The 20,184-nt window shown below is 37.6% G+C and overlaps 1 long non-coding RNA gene across 1 annotated transcript; it reads left to right on the forward strand.

Moving 5' to 3' along the window:
* The first annotated feature begins 6,582 nt into the window (after positions 1 to 6,582).
* Positions 6,583 to 19,673, forward strand: LOC309865089. Its single transcript, XR_014311944.1, has 2 exons — positions 6,583 to 6,785; positions 19,069 to 19,673. It is a non-coding gene; the product is annotated as an uncharacterized lncRNA (long non-coding RNA).
* The last annotated feature ends 511 nt before the right edge of the window (positions 19,674 to 20,184 follow it).

Below are 20,184 nucleotides of genomic sequence, written 5' to 3' on the forward strand. Positions count from 1 at the left end.
GAGGAAACTAAACAAGACAAGGAACTCTAGCATAAGACTTAGGAGAAGCATGTGTGGATAGGTTGTTGGTTGTGTTCTGAGGAACCCTAATCCTAGGAGAGGTATGAGAACAGGTCCTGGAGACAGATTAATTTGAGAAATGCCACCCTGATAAGCCCTGCTTTAAAGAAACTTAGATAATCCTAGATTAAATCAAACTAAAAAATGGATTAGATGAGAAAAACTTCTGAGTTAGTAGGATTTTGTGAGCTAAAATTCCAAAGAATACACTGTGGGAGAACCTGAACTAAAATGTAAGAACCCCAGTGGCCAGGCAGGGCAGAAGAGGGGCCCAGTGAGGGCAACTAGGGGCCTAATGTACAAGGCATTTCGGACCATGTGAGCCATTTTCAGCTGGGAGCTGGCCATGCCAGGATTAGATTTTATTTTAGAGAAGTTCCTATGGTGGCAGTTTGGAAACTGTCTTTTTTGGAAGAGTGAAGAAAAGATAAGTCAAGAAGCTTTGCAATAAAACAGAATGATTAGGGCCTGAACAATGAGGAGGAAAAATTATGTTTTTAGAGACATTTGGAGGTAGAATTGATTCAGTCAGATAACTGTGTTGATAGAAAATGAAGAGTGAGTCAGAAAAATTCTTGGCGTGTAGTGTTTTAAACGAATGAAAGTACATCTTCAAGAGAGGGAAACTTGCCCCTGATCTGCCAGTAACTGAAGGTCACAGCAAAGTTGTAAGGTGGCGGCTAGCTAAGCTATGCTGAGTGTGTGAGAATCAGGAGCAAAGTAATATGTTCAAAAGTGTTCCAGACTCTGCCTCTCTGCCATGTTTTCTCTTTCACCTTTGAAATAAAGGACGGTTAGAAATGAAGTGGAAAAATACCAGCCTGCTGACTGTTGAAAGGTTGAGCTTTTTAGGAAGAAACAAGGTCAGTATCACTTTTAAATAAAACAGAATATGACCTTGAATTAGAGACAGATTAAGTGCATATCTAATTGGTGAGTGCAGCACACCTAGCCGTACAGCTCTCCGAAGCCAAGGACAGGCAGGTGGCTGCGTTCTGCTGCCAGAGAATCATCTGGACCTCGTTGGCAGGCACTGAGCAAAAAGGCACAGAGGAAGCTGCAGATGGCAGGGTATAGTGGAGAACATTAGGAAGAGAGAAGGAAGTGAAAGACAAAGTTCTAAAATGTCATCTATATTTCTGTCTAATATGTGTGTGTGAGTATAGATTTCCCATCAGTATTTTATATATCATAGTTGTCAACTTGCTATGATCTATTACCAATCAAATAAAAATATCAGCTAATTTGTTCCTTCTTCCTCTACTGCAGGGGTATCTTGGTTAACCACTTTAAAATTCAAAACTGAAATAGTTATTTGCCTTGAAGATGAAGTAGTAGATAAAGTGTAATTAATGCTTTTACCTAACTTAGCAAATACAGATATGATGTTTTCTTGTAAAGATGACAAAGTATATTGCTTTAAAGAAAAAAAAAGATCTAATATTCTTCATGATGGACTTTAGTTAGCCCATAAAAAATAATTCAAATATAGAGAGAGCAAAATAAAGAATATTAGTTACCAAAATATAATAATTTGATATCACTACTCCTTTTAAGTTTTTCTTAGCTTTTTGATTACTGATGAATTATAGTAGAACAATAAATGGATTGTTACGTTTGACGTTTTGTACTTCAGTCTGGAAATAGTGGCATTAAAAATTTAAAAAATTCAAATTGCTGTTTGAGCAGCAGTCTTATATCTTCATAGTAATTTTTCTTTAAGTAATTTTGTATTTTCAAATAAGCCTTAATTTATATGATTATTCAAATTGCTTGGTTATATTTTTCTGAAGCAGAATTAGAAAGACTTCTAACCTAGGCATCAGAAAGAATGGACACTTACTTTGGTTCATATCAGAGGAAATTGTGGTCTGCTCTGGTCTTCCAGACTGGAATATGAAACCCTTTTTGAGAGCTGTGGATTACACTTTGATATTTACAGACCACGTAACTAGTAAACTGTGGACTCCATTTCATTTAACTTCACCCCTCTGGCTTTCTACACTTTCCTTCTACCTGGCCCTTTCCTTTTCCTGTTTGTTTCTTTTTGTCTTCTTACATTTCTCCCTCTTGATGAGTTTCCTTCCCCTGTTTTACTTCTGACTTTCTCTCTGGCCAGTCCCTGCCTGCTCAACTCCAGCCTTGGGAAGCCATCCCTTTAGGAAGAGCAAAGGCCAATGTAGAAGGATGGAGGCTTGACCCTTCAGATGCTATCTGGCAAGATGAATGCTGCCAAAAAGTAGTGTTGCCTAACTACATATTCATTTTGACTTCCCTACAGAATTTTATTTTCTTTAAAAAATTTTAATGTCAGGGCATCTAGGTGGCTCAGTCAGTTGAGCATCCAACTCTTGATTTTGGCTCAGGTCATGACCTCAGGGTCATGAGATCCAGCCCTGCATTGGGCTCTGTGTTCAGTGTGGAGTCTGCTTGTCCCACCCAGCTCTCTCTCTCTCTCTTTTTCTCTTTACTTTCTTTTACTTCTCTCTCTCAAATAAGTAAAATCTTTAAAAATTTGTTAATGTCACATTAAATAAGATTCCAACACAAAAAATATATAAACAAGCACCTCATGAACTAACTCCCCATTTTTAATAAGCAAACAAGAGCAAGTTTAGGTAGATAAGTTCAGAATTTGACATATTACAAAATACTACCACAGCTACTATTCGTTCTTGAAAACAGCAAAGAAAAATTTTGGTTTCAAAGAAAAGCACACCACTTTTGAATAAACCCTTAATCTTTCTCAGGTTTCCAGTTGTCTGGCTACAAGTCAAGCATATATGTCCACTGGCCTTGGGCATGTGCTCTTCTGTTAAAACTTTCTTAACAAAGATAACTTGAATTATGACTACACACAAAATTTAAATTCTAAATGAACCCAACCGTTGCTAAGAAACCTGAGTTTCACAGAATAAGGATGGGTTAGTAGCAGAGTCATCTTGTGTATGAACCCTCACGGCTTAACTGTCTCTGTTCAGTCTTAGTGACTTAGCAGGGAGCACTTTCACCATCTGTCCATTAACACACAAATGGTCCATCCACCTTTGGAAAAGTAGAGTCTTTTCGAGGTTATAAAAAACATATTGTGAGAATTTAGCTCCTGATCCCTAATTCTTTTCTACCTCAGGTACCTTTCTTGGATTTTGGTGTTTCTTTGCCAAGTTTCTATTTTTCCTCTATTTCACAAACTTTGGTGCATTGCTGATACCTCAATTCTCTTTTCTCTTGATTTTTAGCTTTGTATTTTCCTGCCTGGGAGTTATCCAGCCCATCGACAAATGGTACCAGCACCATCCTCAACATACCTAAGACTATCTTAGTATAGCATTTGCTCATGAGGATAATATCAGAAAAACTTAAGAAAACTAGGTGCAGAAAAAGTCCCAAGTTGCACTTCATGTGTACAAGGTAGAATATCAGAATCACTTGCTGAGTATTTTGAAATCCTCAGAGCAGGTGTGCATCTAAGGGGCTGCTGACACTGAGGGACTTCAGGTGTCCTACTCACAGGCTATTGCATAAGAAGCATCAGTTTGTTACTCATTCTGTTTAATGACTATTCAGTGTATTTTTTACATTCTACACTTATTTTACATGATAGTTTGTTGTTTACATACTGCATTTTACTGAGGTTTTAAGCTACTTAGTTTTATTTAAGAAATCAGTTGGAGAGAGTGGGGGTTGAGTGACAGGTAATGAATTACTCTAAAACATCAGGGAATAGGTTCCTGTTAAGCATTTTTGTGTAGAACAGCTGTTTTTCAAAAACAGTTACAGCCAATAAGTGGACAGTATGACCATTTCTAACCACTACTCTTATCACCCTGGCCTAAGCCAGCATCATCTGTTGACTGGATTCTTGTAAAAAAAACTCCCTGTTTGTATCCCTACTCCCTCTAGTTTGTTCCCAGCATAGCGGGGGCAGAATAATCCTGTTATGTTAGCAATGTTAGGTCATCTCCCATTTTAGCACCCCATTTTACTCAGCGAAAAAGCCAGACTTCATTCACTGTTCCACAAGATCTTTCTCTTTCTTCTTTTTTTTTCTCTTCTTGTATCTCTGTAATCTAGATCATAATGTGAAATCCATCTTATTAGTTATTGGATTTTTGAGTTATGGTCCATATATTCCTCTTAAGGAAAAAAAATCATAAATTGCATAGGATTTTTAAATTCTTCTCACAGTAAATGGCACTCGCTAGATAAACATCCCTATTTAAGAGGATATATTTCTTTATCTCTGAAATGAGGGTAATACCCGTCAATTAATACCTAATTTCCTCAAAACAATCTTTCCCTTGGATTTTTCTCATTCATTTATTGTCTCCACATCTCTGTTACTTGTTTTTCTTCTTCCTTCCCTTCTTTCTTCCCTTCCTTCCTTTCCTTAGGCCTAAATCTGTCTTCGAGTAGCTTTTCCAGCCAATGAAAAGCACTCTGTTATCTTATTTTTTTCCCCATTATTCCATTACATATGTGTAGAAACTTTCATTTACCTCAAGTATGCTGTAACATAATCAGGAATGTTATTTAAGGATAGATGATGGTTGAATGATTTATTTATGGATTTGCAAGAAATTTCTAAATAAAAACTCATCCTAGAAAGATAAAGCAAAAAGGAAAAGGAAAATGAACTGATTTTGGTTAAGGACGAGCCTTCCCTGGGAGTAGAGCAGAGGGGTATTGATCTGTGATTAATCTAAATTTAATTTTGATGGAACCTAAAATTTCAAAATACATAAGCATTTCTTACATTCTGTGGCCTATATGTCAGTTTTCCTTGATAACTTTTTATAAATGTGTATGTCACCCAACTAGGTATTTTTATTTTTAAATATTTATTTAAGTAGGCTCCGTGCCCAACATGGGGCTTGAACTCATGACCCTGAGATCAAGAGTGGCATGCTCTACTGACTGAGCCAGCCAGTCAACCCCCAATTAGATATTTTTAATACATTACTCATAACTATTGACTTTATGCTGTGTTTCCCAAACATGTATATTATAATGTATGTATATAATGTTACCTATTTACTTTGCAAGGAACATATTTAAATATGTGTATAAATTCATATGTATTTAAATATATATCTCAAGAATATGTTATGCATAGAATATGATGTTGGATTTATTTTGTTTTTAAATATTTTGTTTTTAAATAAGAGCTTTATTATGTACCACACAATTGAGCTTTTTTTTAATTCTGTGAATTCATTTTATCTTCAGGTCATTTATGGTAACATTTAAACCACTAAAGGTTGAAGTCTTTGCCTCTCCAAAATTGAAATTCACAGATATTCTTTCATGGTATCATTGATGTTTGCGAATAATCACTTGCAAGTTTTATCTTAACACAATTTTAATATCAATGTGTAGAATTACTTTGAAAACTTTGTGGCTTTCTTCATTTTTAAAAGTTTATAGCTCTTCATTTTAAATGGGTTTAATTTTCATTTCTGCTCTAATAATTTAAGAAAAACAAACAAGTCAAATAGGCAGGATCCTGGATACTGGTGATTGGTTGGCATTTACATAGATCTTTCATATAGGATTTAATAAAAGGAGACCTGAAGTTCAGAAATGTAATCTATAAGACAGTCAGAGAAAAACAGTTCTTTTAAGCACATTCTTTGAGGATTGTATGATGCCTACCCCATAACTATAGTAATTTTGTATATTGGTCAAAACATGTCAGCTATATTCAATAATGGGGATAGCAGGAATTTGAGGCTTCATGTACATTTCTTGTTGTCACAGGAAGGTCAGCCCTTTGAAAGGGGATAGAAATGAATATTTCTCTGAAATTCTATTTCCCTTCATTTTAGGCTATCTCTTAATTCCAGCATTTTACTGTGTTTGATAAACAGGCCCAATATACATTTTATTTATTTGGTGGGGTAGGAGGGTGATGAAACTTTACGAATTTCACTGGCATTGCACTTGGCTGATAAGAATGGGAATTTGTCCCGCTCCAAAGAGATTACATGAAGTAGAATTGGAAAACAAATTGTATTTACAAAAGATAGGATGATGTTCCTAATAGGTGTTCAGAATAGACTATTCACTCTCATATTCTGCTGAGCTTTACTAGAAATAACTTCATTTCAAAAAAAGAACAAATCTGATTGAAGGTAAAAGCCTTCCCTCTCCAAAGGTACTTTCCAAAGGGCTTACATTAAATTTCCTGATGGGTATACAGCTGTATTTTAGGTTGTATCCGTATAAACTGGTAATGTGGAAAATAAAAATCTAAATAGTATACTTGATTGCTTCATGCACCAATCATTTAGATTACTAAATTTATATCTATAATTTTGGAAGGGATGTTGCAGTATGATGTTCTGACAATAACTGTCAAAGTCATATTACTGGGATCTATTTTCATCTTGTTGTCAAGGTAAAGTTATTGAAATTCACAGTTGGTAGGTCAGAAAGATCACTGACTATCTCTTGTCATCTGTGGTTTAATGCTGACCTAAACAGCGACTGTGTAATGTCAGAATTATCACAGTGTCTGGGCTGCAGAAGTACAACATGCCCCGTGATTGAATGCACTTCCTGTCTGGAATATAGATTATGAAAACACCCACAAACTAGAGTGGTTTAGAGACTTCGTTTTTAATTTTGCTTTCTCTTTTTCCCATGCATTTTAGATCTTGGATTTAGTAAAAGGGACACATTACCAAGTGGCCTGTCAGAAGTACTTCGAGATGATACATAACGTAAGTCCATTTTTAAACTTTATGTCCTAATTCTTTTTGTTGTTGTTGTTGTTGTTTGTTTTTATTTGTTTTTGTTACTCCATGTTTCATTCAGGGATTTTAGTTGTAGCATAGAAACCACTCCAGCTATTTTCACCAGCAAGGGATTTATTACATGGTATTAGGTGGCTTATAAAATTTATAGATGGACCAGAGAATTAAAAACTAGGATATTCCAGAATCAGAAACATTGTAACCAGGAGAAGCTACTCAGCAAGAAAACCTTTACTGCAGCTGCCACCCACCACTTCACATCTAAGGATGAGACCAAGGGTCAGTAAACTTTCTCAGGAAAGTGCCAGATTGTAAAAATTGTAGAGTTTATTGTCCATATGGTCTCTGTCAAAACTGCTCATCTCTGCTGTTGTAGTCAAAAGCAGCCATAGACAATATATAAATGAAAGAGCATCTCTGTGTTCCAGTAGAACTTTATTTACAAAAACAGATCAGAGATCAGATTGAGGCCTAATTAGCAACTCTTGGAATAGATCTAGAATAGTTGCCCCAGGTGCCTAGAAAAACCAGAGGCTTTTGCCATCTTTCTTATAGAAAATCTGATTGTTTTACTTGTGACTGCCCCCTGCATATTCATTTTGCTTCCCAAATCTCCTGTTTACCTGAACGGCAGAACATTGGTTGCATGTAGGACCCCTAACTGCAAGGGAATCAGGGAAATGTATTTGGTTTTCCTCTCGTGAGCCTCTTTTGACGTGCTTCTGTAGTATAGCTGCACCTTGGAGATGTTACGGGTTCGGTTCCAGATCATCCCAGTAAAGTGAGTTGAATGCATTTTGGGTTTCTCAGTGCACATAACAGCTATGCTTCCATTATACTGTAGTCTATTAAGTGAGCAATTGCATTATGTCTAGAATATGTACATACCTTAATTAAAAAATACTTTTTTTTTAAAGATTTTTAAAAATTTATTTATTTGACAGATCACAAGTAGGCGGAGAGACAGGCAAAGAGAGAGAGGAGAAAGCAGGCTCCCAATTGAGAAGAGAGTCCGATGCAGGGGCTCGATCCCAGGACCCTGGGATCATGACCTGAGCCGAAGGCAGAGGCTTTAACCCACTGAGCCACCCCGGCACCCCCCAAAATATTTTATTGCTAAAAAATGCTCACCATCATATGAGCATTCAGCAAGTCAGTCTTTTTGCTGGTAGAGGGTCCTCCCTCCAGGTTGATGGCCACTGACTGATCGGGGTGGTGGTTGCTTAAGGGAGAGCTGTGGTAATTTTGAAAAATAAGATGTATGCCCCATCAACTGACTCCTCCTTTTATGCATGATTTCTCTGTAGCATGTGATGCTATTTGATAGCATTGTACCTACAGTAGAAGTTCTTTCAAAATTGGAGTCAGTCCTCTCAAACCCTTCCACTGCTTCCTCAACTAAGTTTTTGTCATGTTCTAAGCCGTTTGTTGTCATTTCAAGAAATTGCTTTCTGTGCTCCTCTGTAAGAAGCAACTCCTCATTTGTTGAAGTTTACCATGACCTTGCAGCAACTCAAGCACATCTACAGGCTCCACTTCTAATTCTAGTCCTCTTGCTGTTTCTACATCTGCATTTACTCCCTCCACTAAAGTTTGAGCCCCGTAAGGTTATTGGTCTTTTCCCAAACTCCTATAAATGTTGGTATTTTGACCTCTTCTCATGAATCACAGCTGTTCTTAATGGGATCTAGAATGGCGAATCCTTTCCGGAAGGGTTTTTTTTTTCTTTCTTTTTTAAAGATTTTATTTATTTACTTGATAGAGCAAAGGAGAGAGAGCATAGGTAGAGGACGAGGGAGAAGCAGGTTCCCCGCTGAGCAGGGAGCCTATCGTGGGCTTTGATCCCAGGACCCTGGGATCATGGCCTGAGCTAAAGGCAGAGGCTTAACTGACTGAGCTACCCAAGTGCCTGTCCAGAAGGTTTTTAATTTACTTTCCTCGTTTCCATCAGAGGAATCATTGTGTATGGCAGCTGTAGCCTTACAAAATGTATTTCTTAAATAATAAAACTTGAAAGTCAAAATGACTCCTTGATCCATGGGCTACAGAATGGATGCTGTGTTAGCAGATATGAAAACAACATTAATTAACATCTCCATCAGAGTTCTTGGGTGGCCAGACACCTTGTCAGTGAGGAGTAAAATGTGTGTGTGTATACATTTTTTTTTTTTTAAGTAATCTATACCCAATGTGGGGTTTGAACTCATGACCCCTAAATCAAGAGTTGCATGTTCTACTGACTGAGCCAGCTGGGGGACTGAGGTTCCCCCAGTGAGCAGTAATATTTTGAAAGGAATTTTTTTTTTTCTGAGCAGTAGATGTCAATAGTGGGCTTAGAACCTTCAGTCAGCCATATTGTAAACAGATGAGCGGTCATCCAAGCTTTGTTTTTCCATTTATAGAGCATAGGCAAAGTAGATCTAGCATAATTCTCAAGGATTATTCCTAGGATTTTCAAAATGATAAACAACACTGGCTTCAACTTCAAGCCACCAGCTTCATTAGCCTGTCCTTGGAAGCTTTGAAGCTTAGCACTGACTTCTCCTCTTTAGCTATGAAAGTCCTACAATGGCATCTTCTTCACTACAAGTCTGTTTCATCCACACTGAAAATCTGATGTTTAGTGCAGCACCTTCAGGAATTCTCAGCTAGAGCCTCTGGGTAACCTACTGCAGCTTCTCCATCGGCACCTGATGCTTCACCTTGTACTTTCATGTACCTTCACCTTGTACTTCATGTTATGGAGATGGCTTCTTTCCTTACACTTCGCAAACCAACCTCTGCCAGCTTCAAACTGTTCTCTAGCTTCCTCACCTGTCTCAGCCTTCAGAGAACTGAAGAGTTAGAGCTTTGCTCTGGATTAGCTTTGGCTTCAGGGATGTGGCTGGTGTGATCTTTTGTCCTGACCAGGAAAACTTCTCAGCAGTAAAGGCTGCTGAGAAAATCAGCAGAAAAATATCAGCAGTAAGGCTGTTTTGCTTTCTTATTATTCATTTGTGTGGTTTCTGGAACAGCAGTTTTCATTTCCTTCAATAAATTTTCCTTTGCATTCACAACTTGGCTGTTTGGCACAAGAAGTCCTAGCTTTTGGCCTCTCTGTTTTCTTTCTTTTTTTTTTTTTTTTTTAAGATTTCATTTATTTATTTGAGAGAGAGATAGTGAGAGACAGCGAGGAGAAGGTCAGAGGGAGAAGCAGACTCCCCATGGAGCTGGGAGCTAGATGTGGGACTCGATTCCGGGACTCTGGGATCACAGCCTGAGCCGGAGGCAGTCATCCAACCAGCTGAGCCACCCAAGTGTCCCGGCCTCTGTTTTCAAGATGCCTTCCTCTCTATGCTTAATCATTTCTAGCTTTGATTAAAAATGGCAGATGAGCAGCTCTTCCTTTCACTTGACACTGGGAGGCCATTCTGGGGTTATTAATTGGCCCAATTTGAGTATCACTGTGTCTCAGGGAATAGGGAGACTAGAGGAAATGGGAGAGAGGGGGAATGGCCAGTGAGTAGAGGAGTGAGACCACATACATCATTTATCACTTAAGTTTGGCATCTTGTATGACATGGTTTCTGGTGCCCCAGCACGACTACAGTAGTAACATTAAAGTCCTCATAACAGAAATAATCATTAAGTTTGAAATATTGGGAGGATTACCAAAATATGACACAGACATGAAGTGAGCTAGTGCTGTTGGAAAAATGGTGCCTATAGCTGGCTCAGCTGCAAGGCTGCCATGGACCTTCAATTTGTTTTAAAAAAAACAAAAACAAAAAACAAAACCAATACCTGGGAAACACAGTAGGACACGGTATGCCTATATAAGTCCTGCTAGCAGGTTCTGAAAGGTGTAAAGCAAGGGTCACAAACTCAGAATCCTACAGAGAGGTTAGGCAGATAACCCAAAAAAGTATAGGTGGCTGTGATTAATAGGAGAGTACTGGAGGAACTGTTGTGTGCTGATGAGTTCAGGTTCCGTTAGGGGCCTTCACATTGATGAGTATGAAGACCCTATACAAGTCAGCTGAACACACAGAACCCCATTGTTGGCAACCACTGGTCCTGATCGTGGCTTCCTAACCCAGGACAGATACCGAAGAATAGACCTAAAAGTCCATGCACTTCTTGAGACATTTTTTTCTGTGAGTGTATATATGCATTTTTTTGAAGTATGTTACTCAGTTTCAAAGGGATCCATCCATGACCCTCTCCAAAAAGATGTTGTGTGTAATGAATTCATCATCAGCTACCATGCTATTCGTTTGTATTTTTTCTGGTTTTCATGAAATAGTTTTTCTGTTGTGGTTATATAATAGTGGAATTTCTTACTTCATGAAATATTTCATAGGAAAAATATGCCTTATAATATTACCAGTCATGAATATGGTATTGTCAGCCAACGTCTGTAGAATCGTTAACACATGTCCTGCCCAGCACTAAATACTTTGGCCACATTAGCTCTTTTGATCCACACTGCAGTACTACAGCTAGATGCTATTTTTATTCCCATTTACAAATAAAGTTTAGAGAAGCAGAGCAAGCTGTGTAAGGTCCTACTGCTCATAAGGGATGGACTTGGCTTTGAACCAGACTGTCAGGTAACTATTTAAAGCTTGTGAGCCTGACATTTACCTGTCTAGATTCATGATCCAACCATCATGGTTTACATTTAAAAACAAATCCAAAGCCTAGCAATTCTGTATGATTTGCCTGAGGTCCCATAGCTGGTAAGTGGGAGATCTGGACCTAGCACCCCTGGTCTGCTGTGGGTCTTGTCTTCTTTCTAGTACACATGTTGAAAATATTACTGTTATTTCAAAACTTGTTTTCACAAAATGTGAAGGACTAAATAGACATCAATAAAATAGGAGACAAGCACAAATTCTCATTAGTTTTATGAGTATAGGAATCTCACCAGGTGAGCACCCTTTGTTTGGTATTTTCAGCACCGGTTTTGCATGACTCTTTTCCTTAAAGACCATATTCCTTAATTTGCCTGCTCAGCTTGAGAGGTTTCATTTCATATGTGTTCTTAATTATGTGTGGACTCTTAATTAAGAGGCCTCTGAACTTCTACAAATTGAGGTCTATTATTCAGTCTCCTTCCTTTTTTAAAAATAAGATGTGAAAAATAGATTGAAATGTTGAGTTTGTGACATAATCCCCCAAAAAGAATTTTTTTTTTAGTTCTCAGATCAGCTTTTGTAGTATCTCATTCCTATAGGAGTATTACTACCATGGCCAATTTTAAAACTTCTCTTAGATTAACGAAGATATTAAAAAGATGTATGTCTAAATATGTAGACATATAACTACATATAACCTAGGCCACATAAAAATTGATGGAATAAAAAGGCTGTTTGAATTCACTAGATATCTCATAATAGGTTTTTAGTGGTGAATATCTATTATTATTTCTCATTTAATTTCAAAATAGAATCCATTTTTATTGTCTGTTTTCTGCCATCCTGTCTGCACCCCCCCTTAAAAAATTTGTTAAAGCTGTTTATTTTCCTGAGGACTCTGTGATCAAACTCATTTTGATGAAAGTTTTGAAAATGAACCAGTTAATTGATACCATTTACAGCAGCACTATGATAGTTCCATATGGCTTTTTTGGTAATACCAGCTGCCTCATTATAGGCTGTCATTGCAAAACCTCTTGATTAAAACCCAAACATCCCATAGGTAAAACAATATTGCTTCCATTCCTTCAAAATCTACATTTGCTGTGGCAGAAATATGAGACCTATGTTTGTGTGAAGGTCATTGTATGCAAAACATGTTGATTCCAAAGAAATGTTTGAGATTCAGTTAGTAGATGTCAAAATCTGACCTGCTTGAAATCCATTTTCCTCAGTGTTTTGAGAGAGCAGTGTTTTATTTTTTTTCTTTTGGTATACTCCCTGTGTAAATGAAAATACTAAGCCTTGTGTAGGTTCATCTCTGAATTTTAATTGAAAATCTTTTTTTAGAAATAGACCTTTTTAGGCCCTGAGTCATTCTTGATACTTACTTTCCAAATAGCTGAGCATAAGTTTTCCCCCACCATATAAATCTTTACAGAAATCTTGCTAAATTCTATCACATTTTCCTGCAATCTTAAACAGGATATAGCAAATACAATTCAGCTTTTATATAATAATACAATTCAGCTTTTTTATAATAACTCAAGGTCATTATTATGGATATCAGACTGCTGGGCTAGCAGCCATGATCATGTCTCACTTTGATCACTGCAGTTGCTTCCTAACTCATTTCCCAGCATCTACAACATGTGCACCATTCCAGTTCTTTACCTTCCACATAGCTGTTAGAATGATTTTTAAAACAGAAGAATATGATTATTTCAGTAAACTGCTTTAAAAGCAAAACAAAACAAAGCAAACCTTAAAAGGGCTTCCCAATTGCTCTAAAGGTGAAATCCAAAATTTACCATGTAGCCTATAAAGACTTCTCCACCCCATTTCCTTCCTCTGGACTCCCAACTACACTGGTCTTATTTCATATCCTTTACAGTACTTTAGGACTTCTAAGCTAATACGGCAGAATGAAAATGCATCACAGAATTTCCTTCTCTCAGTAGTGAGCACAATGTACAAAACACAATGAAAAAGTCATCAGCCACAAGGAAAACATCACCAATAGCAACCAATTAAGAAACATGGAATTGAAAAATTCTCAGTGTTTCCATATCTAGAATGTTCCTATCTTTTTTTAAAATAAGGATTAAAGGAAATAGATGCTGATGTTTAAACAGACCTATGTGAAAGTGGGGGATTTCTATGGGTGTAACCTGTTTTCCTAGTCTTCTAATTTGATTTTGAAGTAAAATCTATTTTCATTCTGTAGGGTTTGTGGGGGCAATGTGTAGGGGAGTGTAAATCAAAGTTTGTTTGTTTGTTTTTTAACAAGAAGAAAGGAAACTGAATAGCAACTTCCTTCAGCCAGAAATAAGAGTGAAAGAAAACATTCAAAAACAAAGAACCTCTCTTAGAAGAAGAATATACAATCCAATATATAGAAGGAAACTCTTCATAATTTCATCATTCTATCAAGCAATTTAATTAGACCATGAGTTCAGTAAAATGAGCTTATTAGCAATGAGTTAAGAAAGTGCAATTGCAGATCGAAGAGAGACAGCTGAAAAGCCAAACATCACATAAAAACATGGTACATGCCCTCATTTCAAGACCCTTGTCCCTGTTCTAGTTGGTTAGTAAGAGCATTAATTTATTTTTAAATTAACATATAATGTATTAATAGCCCCAGGGGTACAGGTCTGTGAATTGCCATGTTTACACACTTATAGCACCCACCATAGCACATACCCTCCCCAATGTCCATAACCCAACCACCCTCTCCCTCTACCCTCCCCCCGGCCACCCCCAGTTTGTTTTGTGAGATTAAGAGTCTCTTATGGTTTCTCTCCCTCCCGATCCCATCTTGTTTCATTTATTCTTTTCCTACCCCCAAACCCCCCATGTTGCATCTCCACTTCCTCATATCAGGGAGATCATATGATAGTTGTCTTTCTCCGATTGACTTATTTCGCTAAGCGTAATACCCTCTAGTTCCATCCACGTCATCACAAATGGCAAGGTTTCATTTCTTTTGATGGCTGCATAGTATTCCATTGTGTATATATACCACATCTTTATCCATTCATCTGTTGATGGACATCTAGGTTCTTTCCGTAGTTTGGCTATTGTGGACATTGCTGCTATAAACATTCGGGTGCACGGGCCCCTTCAGATCACTACGTTTATATCTTTAGGGTAAATACCCAGTAGTGCAATTGCTAGGTCATAGGGTAGTATAAGAGCATTAATTTAAAATGGAATAAAAAATATGTACATTTTTTAAACAGTGTATTTTTTTTTTAAGATTTTATTTATTTGTTTGACAGAGATCACAAGCAGGCAGAGAGGCAGACAGAGGAGGTGGGGGAAGAAGGCTCCCTGCTGAGCAGAGAGCCCCATGTGGGGCTCAATCCCAAGACCCTGAGATCATGACCTGAGCCGAAGGCAGAGGCTTAAACCACTGAGCCACCCAGGCGCCCCTAAACAGTGTATTTTAAGCAATATATTTTAAAGATAAAACATTTAAAGGCCTTTTATTCATCTTTTTTAAAGGATCTTATTTATTTGAGAGAGGGAGAGAAAGCTAAAGAGAGCACAAGCAAGGGAGGAGGGGAGAGGCAGAAGCAGCTCAGCTCCTGAGCAAGGAGCCTGACATAGGGCTCAATCCCAAGACCTGGGATCATGACCTAAGTTAAAGGCAGATGCTTAGTTGACTGAACCACCCAAGTGTCTCTATTTGTTCATCTTTTGATATACAGGCAATGTCTCTTACCTGAGTAGTTTTGGAATTAGAATTCAATTTTTTTTTTTTAATAACCCATAATATACCATCACCAATTTCCGGTTCATCCTTCTTTAAAATGGAAGAGGAAGCTAATAATACATAGAAAACAAATGCTTTTTTCCCTTTCTAAGTGACTTGCCTTTCTTGAGTCTTTGCAAAGGGGTTAACTTAGATTTCATAGAACCAACAACTTTCTTTTTACACTCCTTTTTCCTTGGTTTTCCCTGGGGTAACCTTATGATGTAGCAGCTATTAGAACTATAACCTCCATTTCGTTGCTGAGGAAACTGAGGCTTAGAAAGATGATCATATTTCATTTTGTCCACGTTGAAGTCTAAGAATTCATTTCAATCTAGAGAGTCCTCTTTTGTGATGATAGATGTATTGAGAATTTTAATAAGTTGATACAAGGTGTAGAAAATCCCTAATGTGTAATTATAGCACAAAGTGTTAGATTCTTTTTATATGAAAAAATGCTACTATGTTTTTTATAATCTTTTTTTTTTTAAGATTTTTATTTATTTACTTGACAGAGATCACAAGTAGGCAGAGAGGCAGGCAGAGAGAAAGGAAGGGAAGCAGGCTCACTGCTGAGCAGAGAGCCCGATGCGAGGCTCAATTCCGGACCTCTGGGATCATGACCCGAGCCAAAGGCAAGGGCTTTAACCCACTGAGTCACCCAGGTGCCCCGTGTTTTTTATGATCTTTATACCCAAGTTTAGCTTTAGAAATATTATATGGTTTGTAAGCTTATTTGACTTTGCATAAAACCTCTTAAAACAGATTTCAGAGCAACTAAGTGATCAGACGGCCTTAATTCAGACAAAACCAGTTACTAGTTCTATGGTTTTGCATAAATCATGTAATCTCCTTAGGCTTTGTTTTCTTAGTTTGTACATATGGGAGGTTCAACTTAAAGGATCTTCAAGGTCTTTCCGATCTCCAATGTTCTCTATTTATAAAACATAAAGCCTTCTGACTGAAATGTGTTCTACAATAAACTTTAAATGAAACATTTCGTAAAATGCAAACTTTATATTGGATCTCCCACTTTTTAATGAATTGGGTGAAAAATCGAATATAATAAGTTCACAAATGACTATTGTTAATAAAAATTATAGATTTATCATAAAACATTCAGGAAACATTTTAAAATTAGACAGCAAAGTAATAGACAAAAATTTGTTCTTAGTGATCTGCGTAATAACTTTTAAAATGTATTAGTCTGTATGCTATCAATCTGCTATACACTGAAGTTACTATAAAATTATTGGCCCACCATGTATCAACAACTAACTAAAGAGAATCAGAGAATCCTGGGGTATTCAGGTAAGTATTACCAGAAAATACTTTGTTTATTGGTTCATCTGTTAAGAGGGTTAATTCTGAACCATAACAACAACTCTTTTAACCCCCTGCTAATCCATTTTAATCTACCATAAGATTATACATTACTTTAATCACATCACCTCCCCTCTTAAGGATTTTAGTGACTCCCTAATGTCTATAAAATTAGGTCTAGACTACTTACCCTGGTTTTCAGGGCTCTCTGAGGCCTGGCCCCAGCCTATCTTTCCAACCTCATTTCCTGTTATTCCCTTTTATATGCCTTTTACACCAGGCCATCTGATCTACTTGCTTTACAGGAACATTCCTTCTTACCTTGCTCATGTGGTTCTGCTGCTTATATTAACCTTGACCTCATTATCTCAGCTTTTTACTCTCTCCATCTTCTCAAATTCAACTCTTATAGCCCTTCCTCACAAAGCCTTCCTTGATCAACCCAGCCAGAATTTCTCTCTAATGTGGAGATAATAAGGCTATATCTGTGACCCTTACCACTTTTTTATTCTTGATAGAGATTTTTAAGTATCTGACTTATTGGGCTGGAAATTTCTTTAGAGTTGGTCAAATGCATTTGTGTGTGCTGAAAAACTGCTATCTCATAATGTGGCCTTCTACACAGTAAGTCTTCAATTCATATGTGGCATGTACGACTGGTATAAACTGGTTAGTTCTGGGATCAACTCACCAAATATTTAGATACCTACTGTATGCAAGTCACTTCAGTACAAAGAGTGAGACATAAAAAGGTCAATAAATAGAAGACGAGCAAAGAAAGTGTAGTGGCTTCTCAGTTTGTAAAAAAGTAAAATATGCCCTAACAAAAACACAACAAATAACTCAAGTAAAATGGTATTTTTTGTTGTCAGCGTCAACTGCAAAAGGCAGGGAGCACAGAGATTTTACATGTGATCAACTTAGTTGATCTTCACTTCACATTGGTTGAATGTGAACAAAGGGACTAGTGTAGGAGGTTCACACTTCAGGAGCTATCTTGCTCTTCCATCATACTCCAAGAGTTAGTAAAAGGCACACACATTTTAAGAAGGTTAATGCATTATAAAATTACTGACCTTGGCACAAGGACATGACAGCGGAGCCTACTGGTTATGAGCATGGTCTGCTCTTTTATATCCCAGCTCCAGCCCTGCCAATATGCGATCTGGGGCAAGTTAACTTAACCTCTCTCTCAACTGGAAGAATATTGACAATCACCCTTCACAGGGTTCTTATAGAAGTTAACTGTATAGATAAACCGGTGTGTGAACGAGTATGGCATGTGTTTTATGCCACTTACAATAATGTCTGGCACATAGTAGGCATTCAGTAAGTGCTTGCTAGTATTAAGGAATATATTTTCTTCACCATTAATAAATTTTGGAATCAAAATTAGGGGAAAAGTGGTACTCGTTAAATCTTTAAATACAAGAAGTATTGGGGCACCTGGGTGGCTCAGTGGGTTAAAGCCTCTGCCTTCGGCTCAGGTCATGATCCCAGGGTCCTGGGATCGAGCCCCACATCGGGCTCTCTGCTCAGCAGGAAGTCTGCTTCCTCTTCTCTCTCTCTGCCTGCCTCTCTGCCTGCTTGTGATTTCTCTCTGTCAAATAAATAAATAAATAATTTAAATACAAGAAGTATTAACATCCTTACAGGGCGCCTGGGTGGCTCAGTCATTAAGCATTTGCCTTCATCTCAGATCATGATCCCAGGGTCCTGGGATTGAGCCCCACATCAGGCTTCCTGCTCAGTAAGCCTGCTTCTCCCTCTCTCTCTCTGCTTCTGCTCTCTCTCTGTCAAATAAATAAATAAAATCTTAAAAAAAAAATACTCTTACAAAGTTTCATTGTATATTAGAGGTACAGGATAATGGATAATTTGAAATGATACTCCAAATTTAATTTAAAGTTTAGTGATAATATTTGAGTAAAGATATATCTTAAAGCTGCAAACCTGGTCATGTTTACATTAAGCCCCATTGAAAATTACAAAAGAAAAAGATTTTCTATAAAAAGTAAGAGCAGGGAAAGCCAAAGATTAGAATGAAGAAAATACATTAGGTTGCTTATGCATTGTTTATATGATACTAAATGGGATTGCATATGTTTATACATATACATATATTCTAAAATAGGAGTGCTATCAGGGACCAATATGCAGATAGTATGTGTTTATATCCACTCCCTATGTTTAAAGACTAAACCCTCACCCCCCCCCCAAGTATTTCTTGACAGATAGGCAGGTAGGCATTTTGCTTAGCCCTCTAAGATGCTGAGTAGAAGGTAGAGGTGAAGTGGAGCTAGATGGGGAACTGAAACTAAGTACAGAGGTTCGGGCTATAAATGCTGGAGCCATTCATGTTTAGGTAGTAGTTGACACACCTTCTGAATGAAATCATGTAATCAGTGAATTGAGAGTTATGACCGAGAACCTACTAGGTTTTGGGCAACTACTAGGTTTTTGAACAACTTCTAGAATGGTTTATGAAGCCCCTTTATTTATACCTTTGCTATGTATTTATATGATATACATTTGCTTTCTTACACAGGTGGATGATTGTGGCTTTTCTTTGAGCCATCCTAACCAATTCTTTTTTGAGAGCCAACGGATTCTAAGTGGTAATAAAGACATCAGGAAGGAATCCATCCAACCAGAAACTCCTCAACCCAAACCAGGTGTCCAGAAAGCCAAGGATGCGTCATCTGCTCTGGCCTGTCTAAATTCCTCTCTGGAAATGGATATGGAAGGACTAGAGGATTACTTCAGTGAATAATTCTTAGGCAGTTTGGGAACCCTTTTCTTCACTAACTTTCCTTTCTTACTTTCAAGATTTTGCTTGTTTCTTTTTTAACCTCTTAGTCTACTTCTTCTACTGCTCCCCAGTTCATCCCCTGGAAAGGAGGCTTGTGGGTAAAAACTAAGCCTTCCGCTATATTTTCCTTTGACAAAAAAGAAAAGGAAAAATTTCTTTTAAAATCAGACAGTTGCGTGGTATGATCTAAGTCCTGTTTTAGGAAATAAAACAGCTATCTAAACTGGTTACACTCCCCCAGAGACAATAGAACTAAAAACAACTCTTATTTTAAACCTTATTGCTATAATTTTTACTCAAACCTTTTCTGGAGCATTTTTGTTAATAAATATCAAAATGTGTATAGTGTATTTGTATGTAATTGCAAGAGTCAGATCATGAGAGAAGGTGTCCAAGAGGGTGGGATAGGAAGACCCTGACTTCTCCTCCTACCCAGGACATACCCAATCTCCACCTACACATACAGAAGTTCTTCCTGAAAAACTAAAGGCTGATTACATCTTCTGTACCACAAAAGGTAGAGGGGCCACAGAGATGGGGTAGAAGAGTTGGAGACACAGTAATGATGGGAACCCTACTCTCAGTGCTACAAACTGTAGTGGCGGGGGGTAGCACTTAAGGACTCAGGTGCAGATTCGCCCAGCCTGGGGCACAGAAAAAAACAAAGTGACTTAAAGACCAGTTAGACTGTAAGTGAAGGAATTACATTATTAACCCTAGAGCATCTGAGCAGTAGGGGAACTGCTGGAAATTGTCTCCAGGATCAGAGGTGCTGGTGAGCAATACTGTTTATGTTTGCTTCCACTTTGATAGTGTAGACAGGAGCAGCATCTTGGCGCACTAGCTAACCTG

This window comes from Mustela nivalis (genome assembly GCF_964662115.1).
Source record: "Mustela nivalis genome assembly, chromosome: 5".
NCBI classification, from domain to species: domain Eukaryota; kingdom Metazoa; phylum Chordata; class Mammalia; order Carnivora; family Mustelidae; genus Mustela; species Mustela nivalis.